Raw genomic sequence first — 13,973 nt, 5'->3', positions numbered from 1 at the left:
TAGTGCTTAAATAAATTGTGTTTTGCTTAATGTCAAGTAGTTGGACCAATCAAATTTCATCTGGAATACAGCACATTTGTCTTTAAAATAAGACAAGGTTAGGTTCTAGATTATCTTCTCAAAATATTTTGAGGAGGTCTGGTCTGGTCCATAACACTAGCCAACCATTTTTCAATATCCACAGAGTCATTCTAACTCCAGAAAATTCCAGATAAATGTGTTGACTCAGCGTTTTCCTGTCCACACCTAATGTCCCTATGTATGTTTCCTGTGTATAGATAACAATCAGCTGCAGGAATCCTTGCTCATTTTCTCCTTTCTTACACACTAAGAACAAATTAATTGTCAGTAATTAGTTGTTGAAGCAGATGTTTATAACTGAACTACCACTGCAGCCTCAGATATTTTGTTTTGTGAGCATCTGCCGCGTTTCAAAATGTCAAGTTCTATGAAAAGGTAAAGGCAATTTTCATGCTGATGGCAATTCAAGAGTTTATGTTGTTTGTGAGCCACATCAGAGCTCAACCTGAAGCCAGAAATGTAGAGATCTGTAAACTTCACTCATCAAGAATTAACTCTAATTGGCCCCAGGCTCAAGCTGAAAGAAAGCAATTAGTTTTTTTTGACATCGAAAGCATAGATCTAAACACTGATTGAGCTCCTAGAATGATGGCTTGATTGCTTTGGCTGTTTCAGTGGAATGCACTCAAAATCTGTGTAAGTAGCTCAGAAAGATTGTGTACATAAACTCAAATTGCACTTTGTATCAACTGAGTTCTTGAAGTCTTTGAACTGATTTTAATAAAGTGTCACCACTGAACCAACCTTTACCGAGAGATCTGGCTACCTCCCTGGAGTAAACTTATTGCCACTTGGAGTTTCAGGCAACTGTCTGTGTGGAGTTTGCACATTCTCCCCGTGTCTGCGTGGGATTCCTCTGGGTGCTCTGGTTTTCTCCCACACTCAAAAGATGTGCAGGTCAGGTGAATCGGCCATGCTAAATTGCCCATAGTGTTAGGTGTATTAGTCAGGGGTAATTGTAGGGGAATGGGTCTGGGTTGGTTACTCTACGGAGGGCCGGTGTGGACTTGTTGGATCGAATGGCCTTTTTCCACACTGTAAGGAATCTAATACAAAAAAATAAATTGCTCATAGTATCCGGGGACATGCAGGCTAGGTGGGTTAGCCATGGAAAATGCAGGTTTACAAGGATAGGTTAGGGGGTGAGTCTGTGACTGATGTTGTTCAGAGGGCCAGTGTAGACTCAATGTGCCTGCTTCTACACAGTAGGAATTCTGCGATTCTGTGATTGTGTGGTGCTGCTAATTGCACCAGTTTATGGGTCTTCAATTAGGTTCCAAAATTTCAGCTGGACCCTTTTGGATACAAGTTCACAAGTAGTTACGTTTTAGAGATTTTGGAAAATATTTGTTGTGTTATGTCTGTCAGTCAATCTGTCAGTATTTTGTATCTTTAAGAGACATGCTTTTGATATCAACACGCCACCATGGCATGTGACCTACGATCTATAGATCTCTCACTCCATCTTGTCTTGGATCACTTAATGTGTGATACCCACTCAAAGTATGCTCCATTGTTGTAAACTAATCACTTATCAACAGCCCAGACAGTTCTGGGCCCAAGGAATGTAATGATTAAAATGAATAGTTCATTGCAACAAATGGCTGTTGGGTTATTCGGCACTAAATTATCGACAGTTTCTAATGTTACAGGAGATAATATAAGCATTACCATACCTGCAAAACACCTCATTGGAGGCTATTCCTATCCATTTCAATTAATGAAAGAACTAACTGCTGTGTACCAGAATGATGAGAAAAATAGTTTTGCATTTTTTATAAGTGATTTTATAATTTAAATTGTGTAACTCACAGGTGTTGCATTGACACTAAGTAAGAATGCTCTTCTTTCTGTGCTACATATTTTCAGGTGCATTAAGCAAAATATTTCCTACCAAGGTTTTTTTTTTAAATCAACATCCGTTCTCCTAAGCTGATATTATTTTCTTATACTGATTCACAGAAGGCTTCTTGTTCGCCAACAAGAAAATTCATTTTTGCTGGACTTCAGGAGAAAAATAACATTTCAAAAAGGTGCCAAAGATGTCAAGATTGCTGATTGCAGTCAAAGTGGAACCTTTACCCTTGTTTGTCACATGATGTAACATGGGAGAGTCATTATTATGTTTTAACTGCACAAATTATTTGTTAAAGTATCCATGGCAACAAAGTCTCATCTCTCTTCAAGATAGAAACTGCTGGACAATCGTGATGCAGTTGTTCAGTGACATTTGTTAGTATTTCAGTTACATCCACTCCAAAGAAAATGTCAAAATTCAAAGGCTATTCATTTTATAGGTCAGTATTCCTAAATGGCAGAAGTCCCTGATGATGCACTGCAAGATATGAATCCACAACAGAAACCCCATTTGTTCCAACAGAAAAAGTGGTATGGACGACACAATGGATGAACTTCTTCAGGGTTTCAGTTGCTATCTGCATAAGTTTTCTCTATTTATTTACAAATCCATTTAAGAAGTAACTGGTGTATCATGTTATTATTTTTCAATGGATAGACACAGGACTGTAGCCTGTAAAAGGGTGTAGCAGCAAACTAAGGAAAAGCAATAAGGTCATAGTCATAGAATTATAGAGATGTACAGAATGGAAACAGACCCTTTGGTCCAACCCATCCATGCCGACTAGATATCCGAAATTAATCTAGTCCCATTTTCCTGCATTTGGCTCATATCTCTCTAAACCCTTCCTAATCATACACCCATTACATGTTGTTATTGCACCAGCCTCCACCACTTCCGCTTGCAGTTCATTCCATACACGCACCACTTTCTGCATGAAAAAATTGCCTCTTCGGTCCCTTTTATATATTTCCCCTCTCACCCTAAACCTATGGCCTCTAGTTTTGAACTCACCTATCATTGAGTAAAAACTTTGACTATCCAACCTATCCATGCCCCTTTGTTTTAGTTTGGGATTATGTTCGGCATGGATTAGTTGGACCGAAGGGTCTGTTTCCGTGTTGCCTGACTCCATGACTCTCTAAGGTCAACCCTCAGCCTCCAACACTCCAGGGAAAATAGCCCTAGCCTATTCAGCCTCCCCCTATGGCTTAAATCCTCCAACCATTGTAAATTTTTTCTGAACCCTTCCAAGTTTCACAAAAACTTTGGTTTTAACTACATCAATCCACAATTCCCTACTGTTTTCACCCCTAACTTTGTAGTTGGCAGATTGATTCCTGGGAAACAGAGGTAAAGCTCCTCTACAGAGCTTATAAGAAGGCCTATGGTGTATTAGCGTTCATTAGCAGAGGGATTGAATTCAAGAGTCGTGAAGTGATGTTGCAACTGTACAGGACTTTGGTTAGGCCACATTTGGAGTACTGTGTGCAGTTCTGGTCGCCTCACTTTAGGAAAGATGTGGAAGCTTTGGAGAGGGTGCAGAGAAGATTTACCAGGATGTTGCCTGGAATGGAGAATAGGTCGTACGAGGATAGGTTGAGAGTGCTAGGCCTTTTCTCGTTGGAACAGCGAAGGATGAGGGGTGACTTGATAGAGGTTTATAAGATGATCAGAGGAATAGATAGAGTAGACAGTCAGAAACTTTTCCCCGGGTACAACAGAGTGTTACAAGGGGACATAAATTTAAGGTGAAGGGTGGAAGGTATAGGGGAGATGTCAGGGGTGGGTTCTTTACCCAGAGAGTGGTGGGGGCATGGAATGCGCTGCCTGTGGGAGTGGTAGAGTCAGAATCTTTGGTGACCTTTAAGCGGCAATTGGATAGGTACATGGATGGGTGCTTAAGCTAGGACAAATGTTCGGCACAACATCGTGGGCCGAAGGGCCTTTCTGTGCTGTATTGTTCTATATTCTATGTTCTATGTACAGGTGATTCATCACTTCTCAGTATCAAGAAAAGCCAGCCACCCACTCACTGATGTTAACATTGCACAAAGAATAGAAATATTTGCCTGCAGGTCAAGTGTGTAACCAGAGCAATTTCCCACATGTATATGTCGGCTGTGTGCTACACAGTTGTATAATTCAGGGACTGCGGTTGTGGAGGGGGTGGAGATGACAAGCCTTGTGCTCAATGAAGGGGAAAGAGATTGGGCAAAGAGTTGGAAAGAAGGGAAGAGGACAAGAGGATGATGATGACGAACAATGCAGACCTGTGCTGTCAGCTGCCTTCTTCATTTGTTTCATTCTTTCGAGTCAGTCAGACCTGCCTAGTTGAAGCATTATGCGTTTTACACACACTGCCTGACCATCTTGTTAAGTAATAAACCACCAGGCTCCTATAAATCTATCTGGACTACTTATCATGCACTTGCAGATTTTTAGTCGTGATGGATGAAGTGACAGCCAGGCACACAAAGATGTGGGTCCAATCAGATGGCACAGAGCTAAGAGTTGCCTCCCAACAACAATCTGCCAGTTAAGACAAGTTGATTGCTGTCACTTTTGCCCTCTATCATCAGTTTAAAAAAAAACCAGTGATTTGACAGTTGCTGATCGTCAACTGCAGTTTGCTATATTATTACAATAATCAGAGCATACGCAATGCTCTGACATGTCAGCTCACAGGGCAGTGTCTAAGTGAATTTCTGATTTCCAACTTCTGGATGAATGAATTATGTGCATCATTGCAGCCCACGTATATTTGAAATGTGTTCACAATAAAATTATTCATTTTCCTGTTCTTTTGTTTTCCAACAAACAAAGATTACTTCAAATTTTTGCAATCGGCTTGTGTGTGTGTGCTCGAAAACTAAATGGGTCAAATAGATCTACCAAGTGGGAACACATAATTAAGGGTTGATTGAGGTTGTTTAAAGCTCAAATGAACTGCAGTATTATGTTTCTCACACCATAAAATGGGAATAGGTAATCTTTTGAGAAAGTGCTTTAATCAGTGAGTAAGAAGGGGGAATGCAATCATTGAAATGTGGCTCTAGCCTATCAGTGGCACCACCAAGAAAACAGTAAACTCCTTCTCTCCAAGTGGCTATCCTTTAAAACACACTCCTCACCTGCGTTCCCATCCCAAAGGTTCCTATGGCCCGCCATTGCCCAAGAACAAAGCCCCTGGACATATCTCCCTCTGGCGTTCCAATGGGCCTCCTCCATGTAGACCTCACAGCACCCACTACAGACCTAACAAGTGCATACAATTCTGGATAATCTGATTGGCTGACAGTTGCAGAGGCTGGGACCCTGACCCTCGTGAGGGCCCCTCAATGCTTCTTGCCTGAGGGGCCATCTTGTTTTAAGTATGATGTTGACTTTGCATTGTTGTTGAGGAGCGAGGGGGGTGGGGTGAGGCGTTGGTGAGCATCCACATACCCCTCCTCCTTGAAACCTACCACCCCATGACTAGTCTAATTTTGATCTCTCGTTTCCCCGCAATCTCTGACTCCCCAATGGCTTACAAGCCTGTCTGTCTCAGTGTTCACCGAATTCATTGGTAACCTTCATCCCACTCAAAAAGCTTAGAAGGGCAGGTGGGAGACGTTAATTGCAAAAACTTTGTTTCTGATGGCCGTTTATAGGAATTAGATACAGCTTGTTTCTGATGGCCGTTTATAGGAATTAGATACAGCTCCTGAGGCTAAAGGGATCAAAGGATATTGAGGGTAGAGCAAGATGATCAGCCATAATCGTATTGAATGGTGGAGCAGACTTGATGGGCTGAATGACCTACTCCTGCTGTTGTCTTCTATGTTTTTGTGTTAAAGGTTTGCTATTAATTTCTCAAAGCCTTTCAGGCAAGGGCAGCAAGGGTTGGGAACCTATTGTACCTTAATGAGAATTTACTGGTAGGATTCTGGGATGTGTTAGTGAACAAAGTAACCTAGGGGGTGCAGGTGCATAATTCCTTGAAAATGGAGTCACAATTGGACAGGGTGATGAGGAAGGCATTTGGTACATTTGCCTATGTTGATCAGTGTATTGAATCTTGTAGGTGGGATGTTATATGGTGGTTGTTCACAACATTGGTTAGGCCACGTTTGGAATTCTGCATTTACTGAACAACCACAACATAACATCCCACCTACAAGATTCAATGCACTGTTTTCCCTGCTGTAGGAAAGATGTTGTTAAACTTGAAAGGGTTCCGAAAATATTACAAGGATATTGCTGGGATTGGAGGGTTTAAGCTATCGGGAGAGGTTGAATAATCTGGGGCTCTTTCCCCTGGAGCATTGGAGGCTGAGGGGTGACCTGATAGAGGTTTATAAAATCATAAGGGGCATAGATAGGGTAAACAGACAAGGTATTTTCTCTAGGCTGGGGGAGTCCAGAACTAGAGGGCCATGGTTTAAGGTGAGAGGGGAAAGATTTAAAAGAACTTGAGGGGTAACATTTTCATGCAGAGGGTGATGTGTGTATGGAATGAGATGCCAGAGGAAGAGGTGGAAGTGGGTATGATTAAAACATTTGGATGGGTAAAAATGAATAGGAAGAGTTTAGAGGGATATGGGTCAAATACTGGCAAATAGGACTAGATCAGTTTCAGATGTCTGATCAGCGTGGACAAATAGGACTGAAGGGTCTGTTTCCATTCTGTATAACTCTATGACTCTATTCATCATATGATCATTAACATACCAGCTGGATAACCTTCCTTAGGGAAAATGGGAAGTATGTATTTGCAACCTGATTCATCATATGAGGCATGTACCTGGTAGGGTAGCGAAGCCTTGCATTATGTTCAGTGTGAGGGGTGAAGCTGTCCAGGTAACAAAATGGCCCAAGCAAGGCAGCCACATTGGCTGATGACAGCAAAGCTGACAAGCGCAAGAATGCGAAGTTTATCTCAAAAAAGGTCACCGCCTGTAAAGAGGTCTCAGCTCAAAATGCAGGAGACAGGAACATTCAGAAATGAAAGTTAAAGTACCTGGGTGTTGGGGCAATCCTGGAGAAAGGAGGGAGGGAACTGGATGTGGAGGGAATGAAACACAGCGATGGGTGAAGAAAATAAGGAAGGGTAGGGAACACAATGAAATAATTAGCTGCCTTCAGGATGAGAATGAGAGGGTGAATTGTATAATAGTCACTGTAAGATGAAGGCTGAATAAGGGGATCAGGATGGGAGTGGGATCGGGGGAAGAGTAAGGCTATCAAAGGAGAAAAGTAAAAAGGGTTGATAGCCACAAGGAAAAATTGAAGATGGGTCACAGATGACACCAGAGGAAAGGAGAAGGCTAGCATTTGATTTGATTGGATTGGATTTGATTTGGTTTGATTTATTATTGTCTTAGGTACAGTGAAAAGTTTTGTTTTGAGTACAGTACAGGCAGATTATACCACACAAAGCACATTAGGGTCATAGAATAGAACAATGAATACAATCTTCCAGGGATGGTACACAGAGAGAGAGATCAACATTAAATTAAAATTTGAGAGGTCCTTTCAGAAGTCTAATAACAGCAGGGAAGAAGCAGTGATTGAATCTGTTGGTTTGTGTGTTTAAGCTCATCAATATTGATGGGAGAAATGTGTGTGGAAGAGTGTTGTGTAGAGAGAGGGTACAGAATTAAAAATTTAGAAGCATCATCTCTTTTGTATATAGTCTTGCCAAAGAAGGCCTCTCAGAGAATGTGCAGTCCAAATCTGAGTCATATTTCTTGTTCCTGCACAATGCAAACACATTAAAATTATAGGAATTGAAATAGAATCTCTCAAATACTAGCTCTCAGTTAAGGCACTAGCACTACAGAAAAGCAATCGCCGCATATAGAAACCAAAATTTATCAACTCCGTACACCAACCTCCCAACAATGTCACATGATTCATTTACCACTGAAAGGAAGGGCACCTAAGACTCCCCAAATGTGGTGGCGGTGCTTGTGGATGGGTTAGTCCATATGCAGCAGTGCAGGGGCATTCACAGATCCATGGGTTTGCAACTAAAGGACACAGGGATGAAACTGTTGTGCAGTTTGAAGATTTCAAGGTTGAAGAGGACCTTATCCTGGAGAAAGGAGGGAGGGAACTGGATGTAAAGGGAATGAAACACAGTAATGGGTCAAGAAAATAAGGAAGGGTATATTGAAGACCACCAAAAGTCAGACTGAGCTAAATGCCATACAAATGGAAAACAATGAAAGATCAAGGCTACAAAGGCCTTGGATATGGCAGAATGAAGAGGAAAAGCAATCACTACTCATGGAAGATGTACCTGACTACATATCAGTTACTCCAGGGCAGGGTTTCACTCAAACATAAATAGCCTGATACAGGCCCAGAGGTTGAAGTGACTATGTCAAGAGCTGTTGCCATCTCCAGGGAAAAGAACTTACACAGAACATAGAATAGCACAGTACAGCATAGTACAGGCCCTTCGGTCCACAATGTGCCGAGCATTTATCTTAATCTAAGATCAAGTGGGGAGTATTCCATCACACTCCTGACTCGTGCCTTGTAGATGATAGATAGGTTTTGGGGAGTCAGGGGGTGAGTTACTTGCTGCAGTATTCCTAGTCTCTGACCTACTCTTGTAGTCACAAAGACAGTCTCTTTAGCTGGTTGATCACAGACATGGTTGGAATGGCTGAATTCAGCTGGATCATCAGGTTACAGATATCCTCTTCCAGACAATATACAAATTCACGATTGATGGGGCATCACAGGTTGAGATGACACAGGATCTGGTCAGGCTGTGCCTTGCAATCCCCTTCCCATAGGATCTCCCTCACTGTCGTCATCTCCTCACTCTGCATTATGCAGCCGTCCAGTGATTTGCGGAGTTGGAGGATGGTAAGCCTTAATGAGGCAGAGCAGAAGGTGAGAGAGGAAGTGGAATTGGAGACAAAGGGAGATGATGCTGATTAGGTATAAAGGACAAGCTGGTCTCCTCTTCTCACACTCCGTAATAACATCAGATGTAGAAGCAGAAGTAAACCATGCAGCACATCAGATCTGTCCGGCTATTCAATGAGATCATGGCTGATCTGATAATCCAGAACCCCATCTTCCTGTCTTTTCCCCATAATCTTTGATTCCCTTATTGATTAGAAATCTATCTCAGCCAAGTACATTCATTTGTTTCGTTCAAGCCATTAACATTACATTGTAAATAATGGAGACCTCAGCACTGATCCTTGTGGCACTCCACCATTTTCCAATTGCCAACTTGGAAATGCCTCCTTACGCAAACTCTTTGCCTTTTGTAAATGAGTCCATCCTCTATATATGCAAATATACTACCGCCAACCATATGGGCTGTTATCGTGGTAAATAAGGTAATGTGCGGCACCTTCTTAATTGCCTTCTGAAATCCAAATATATTATATCCATGCTTCCCCTTAGTCAGTCTGCTTGCTGCCTGCTCGAAGAATTCTAATATAATTCTCAGGAATAGGGCCTACCCTCGGGATACCCGGTTTCTGACTCCAATGTGCCATCTCAGCTCCCTCTGGTACACTGAAAGGAGAAACTGACACAAATTCTGTTCCATCAGGACAACCAGCAGCCTCAAAGATGGCTGCTGAGGGTGTCCAAATGAGTCTGCCATTTTACCTGACCTACCTCCATCTTAGCCTCCGTGAGCTTTAATTGGATAGGACACCCATCTCCATATTAGCCTCACCAAAATCTGATCTTGAGTCAGTTTTATTCACGGAGGAAGGTTTCTGATACAAAACAGAGAGCCTAATTTTTGTTTGCTACCTTTGTAGCAAAGATCAGACCTTCTGAGTGCTCCTGAGAACTTACTATCCTACCTTGCTTCAGTCAGAATCAGTGGAGAGTGATATTGTAGATATAGAAGCAGGTAGCCATTATGAGGGAACATTATGGAGTCAGAAACTCAGTTTGAGGCACAATATTGTACAATTAGTCAGTTTCCACTTGAAACAAGTGGCTGGAAAGGGCAATAAAATCAAGGAAAGGATACGGCTTTTGTAACAAGTTCGGCATTTCATTGCTTCAGTCTTCCCATTGTTTAACTGGAAATAGCTGCAGTTTATTCAGCTAGAGTCAGTACAAAGTCTGTCCACACAATTTACCTGTAGTTTGCTACCTGTCATATCTCCTACTGTGTGTATGTCTGAATATCAGTGACCATAAAATATTGACTGCTTTCTACCCTATTCTAAACCACATGTCAAATTCTTCCTTTGGCCCATCTATCTAGTTTAAATGATTTTCTATTGCTGATTCAACATTATCTCAATGGGAAATAAAAACCGAAAGAACTGCGGACACTGTAAATCAGAAATAAAAACAGAAGTTGCTGGAAAAGCTCAGCAGGTCTGGCAGCGTCTGTGAAGAGAAATCAAAGTTAACGTTTCAGGTCCGATGACCCTTCCTCAGTTCTGAAACGTTGACTCTGATTTTGCTTTTCAGATGCTACCAAACCTGCTGAGATTTTCCAGCAACCTCTGTTTTTGTTACCTCAATGGTAAGTCACTTTGTCCCTATTTACTAAGCAGATTTACCTCTGTTGCAACAATGTTTTTTTCCTTTTGGTGTGAAATAGATGAAGGGTATGACACAACATATAACTAGCCAATACTCAATTGTAACTTTACTAATTTTACTTTATAGCGATCTTTCATTTGGCAGATTTTACTCTGGTAACGACTTGTCACAATGCACCATTACATCCTGAGATGGGGCCTGAAACTGATCCTTCTGGTTTCGAGGTAGGGGCATTACCAATGCACTACAACACCCCTTTATATACTCTCTTATATATAGGGGGCATGGTGGCTCAGTAGTTAGCACTGCTGCCTCGCTGCACCAGGGACCTGGATTTGCTTCCACCCTCTGGCGACTGTCCATGTGGAATTTGTACATTTTCCTGGCGTCTACATATGTTTCCTCCGGACGCTCCAGTTTCCTCCCACAGTCCAAAGCTCTGCAGGTTAGATGGATTGGCGTGCTAAATTTCCCGTAGTGTCCAGGGATGTGCAGTTTAGGGTGGATTGGCCATGCTAACTTTCCCCTATTATCCAGGGTTGTGTAGGCTAAATGGATTGGTCATGGGAAATGCAAGGTTACAGGGATAGAGTCAGATCTGGGTGGCGGTTCTTCGGAGGGTTGGTGTGGACTCAATGGACCGAATGGCTTCCACACTGTAGGGATGCTGTGGTATGTTTGTAATCAACTCATTTGGACATGCAATGACACACCTCCTTGGCAGGTGGGTCTTGAACTCAGGCCTTGTGAAGATATGTCTCTTACGACACTTATCATCATTCACTTTGCTGAGCAAAGAATTACTTGCGATAATGATTTCTCTCATTTGCCTGCAAGCTCTGCCTTTGTCCACACTGTCCTCACTGGTTTTCCAATTACTTGCTCCAGGACTTTAATAACTAAAAGCATCCATTAAGTGAAAAGTCGATCTATTATGTTGCTTTCATTTTCGAAGGTTGATTGTGTTCCTGCAATTGTCGTGGTTCTTGAAGTAACAATCATTATTTCAGTGCAGCTTGTAAATACCTATTCTGGGATAATGTCCAATATCATACACAAATAGTTTATTTGTTAAATGAACAACATTTTTACCTCATTATCTGGTTCACAGCTAAGTGTTTACTTCAACATCTTCAACAGAAATAGCAATATGTCTTTAGTATATTTTAAAGTCACAGAATAAGTGCATGACATTTAAAGAAATGTTAATTGTGTTGTCAAAGTCTACAAAGATCCGAGAGAACATCCTATACATTCTGAAACTATCAGTTTAGCATAGTTGGGCAAATACCTCAAATTGGAGTATATAAATTGACTTGCCAAATAATTCAACCCAATTATTTTGGCACCAAAATTCATACTTAGGTTTAATTCAGCACATAAGTTGGCTCATCTGCCATTTTTCAGCTAATAATTATATACTTAGAATTGTACTCATATTCGGGGTCTGTATCAGTGTTTCAGCTCAGAAACATATATCTGGGGTTAGAAGTGCTTCTAAAGTCATCACATGGGACCAAGGGAGTGATACTCAGTCTACATTGCCAAGACGATATGTAACAGTTAGGATATGTTGCACAGAGCAACTGCATGGTGACTGACAAACAGAAATGGGTCCTCCTATTGTTATGTTCAACTATATTTTAGACACTGAAACACATTGTACATCATGAAGTAGACTTTATAGCAATCAACCATGCATGTAGCTTGTAAGCCCACAGTACACTAACCGGCAGGCAAAGTCACAATGTTGTATACACACAGCACATGAAGCCTTTGAAGGTAAGTCTGATGGTAAACGTTTACTGCATGGTTGATGGATCAGAAGTAAAAGCGATGGCAACTTTCAAATAAAAATCTGGTGTGATCAATTATTCAAATTATTTAAGAAATTGTCTCTTATTAGGGACAAGTAATAGAGATGTGGTAGTCCCGTGTTCTGCATATTTCTTCCTGTGATATCATTTTTCTTCTACTAAATGTAGAACATAGAAAAGTACAGCACAGAACAGGCCTTCAGCCCATGATGATGTGCCGAGGATTAATCCTAACCTAAAATAAAATAACCTAACCTACGCACCCCTCAACTCACTGCTATCTATATGCATGTCCAACAGTCGTTTAAGTATCCCTAATGACTCTGCTTCCACCACCACCACTGGCAACGCATTCCATGCACTCATGACTCTGCGTAAAGAACCTACTCTGATGTCTCCTCTATACCTTCATCCTAACGCCTTAAAACTATGACCCCTCGTGGCAGTCAATCCTGCCCTGGCTATTGACTCTATCCATGCCTCTCCTTACCTTGTATACCTCGATCAGGTCACCTCTCTTCCTCCTTCTCTCTAGTCAGAAAAGTCCGAGCTTAGTCAACGTCTCTTCGTAAGACAAGCCCTCCAGCCCAGGCAGCATCTGGTAAACCTTCTTTGCACCGTCTCCAAAGCTTCCACATCTTTCCGATAAAAGGGCAATCAGAACTGGACACAATATTCCAAGTGTGGTCTCAGGGACTTTTAGAGCTGCAGCGAAACCTCACGGCTCTTAAACTCGATCCCCCTGTTAATGAAAGCTAAAACACCGCATGCTTTCTTAATAACCCTATCCACTTGGGTGGCAACTTTGAGGGATCTATGTACTTACAGACCCAGGTCCCTCTGTTCCTCCACACTGCCAGGAATCTTGTCTTTAATCCTATATTCAGCATTCGAGTTCAACCTTCCAAAATGCATCACTTCACATTTATCCAGGTTGAACTCCATCTGCCATTTCTCACCCCAGCTCTGCATCCTGTCTATGTCGTGCTGCAGCCTGCAGTAGCCCTCTATAGTATCGGCAAATTTACTAACCCACTGCTCAACCTCCTCATCCAAGTTATTTATAAAAACTACAAAGAGCAGAGGCCCTAGAACAGAGCCCTGTGTGACCCCACTCACCACTGACCTCCAGGCAGAATACTTTCCATCTACAACCACTCTCTGCCTTCTGTCAGCCAACCAATTCTGAATCAAGAGAGACAAATCTCCCTGTATCCCATACCTCCTGACTTTATGAATGAGCCTACCATGGTGGGCGGCTCAGTGGCACAGTGGTTAGCACTGCTGCCTCACAGTGCCAGAGACCCGGGTTCAATTCCCGCCTCAGGCGACTGACTGTGTGGAGTTTGCACGTTCTCCCCATGTCTGCGTGGGTTTCCTCCGGGTGCTCCGGTTTCCTCCCACAGTCCAAAGATGTGCAGGTCAGGTGAATTGGCCATGCTAAATTGCCCGTAGTGTTAGGTAAGGGGTAAATATAGGGGTATGGGTGGGTTGCGCTTCGGCGGGGCGGTGTGGACTTGTTGGGCCAAAGGGCCTGTTTCCACACTGTAAGTAATCAAATCAAATCAAACCTTATCAAATGCCTTGCTGAACTCCATGTACACCACATTCACTGCCCGACCTCCTTCAACCTGTCTCGTCACCTCCTCAAATAACTTAATAAGATTTGTGAGGCATGATCTGCCCCT

This window comes from Chiloscyllium plagiosum, unplaced genomic scaffold (genome assembly GCF_037043375.1).
Source record: "Chiloscyllium plagiosum isolate Xiang-an unplaced genomic scaffold, Cpla_swu_hap1 HiC_scaffold_3, whole genome shotgun sequence".
NCBI classification, from domain to species: Eukaryota; Metazoa; Chordata; class Chondrichthyes; order Orectolobiformes; family Hemiscylliidae; genus Chiloscyllium; species Chiloscyllium plagiosum.
The sequence above is the reverse complement of the archived record's forward strand: the minus strand, read 5'-3'. Positions refer to the sequence as shown.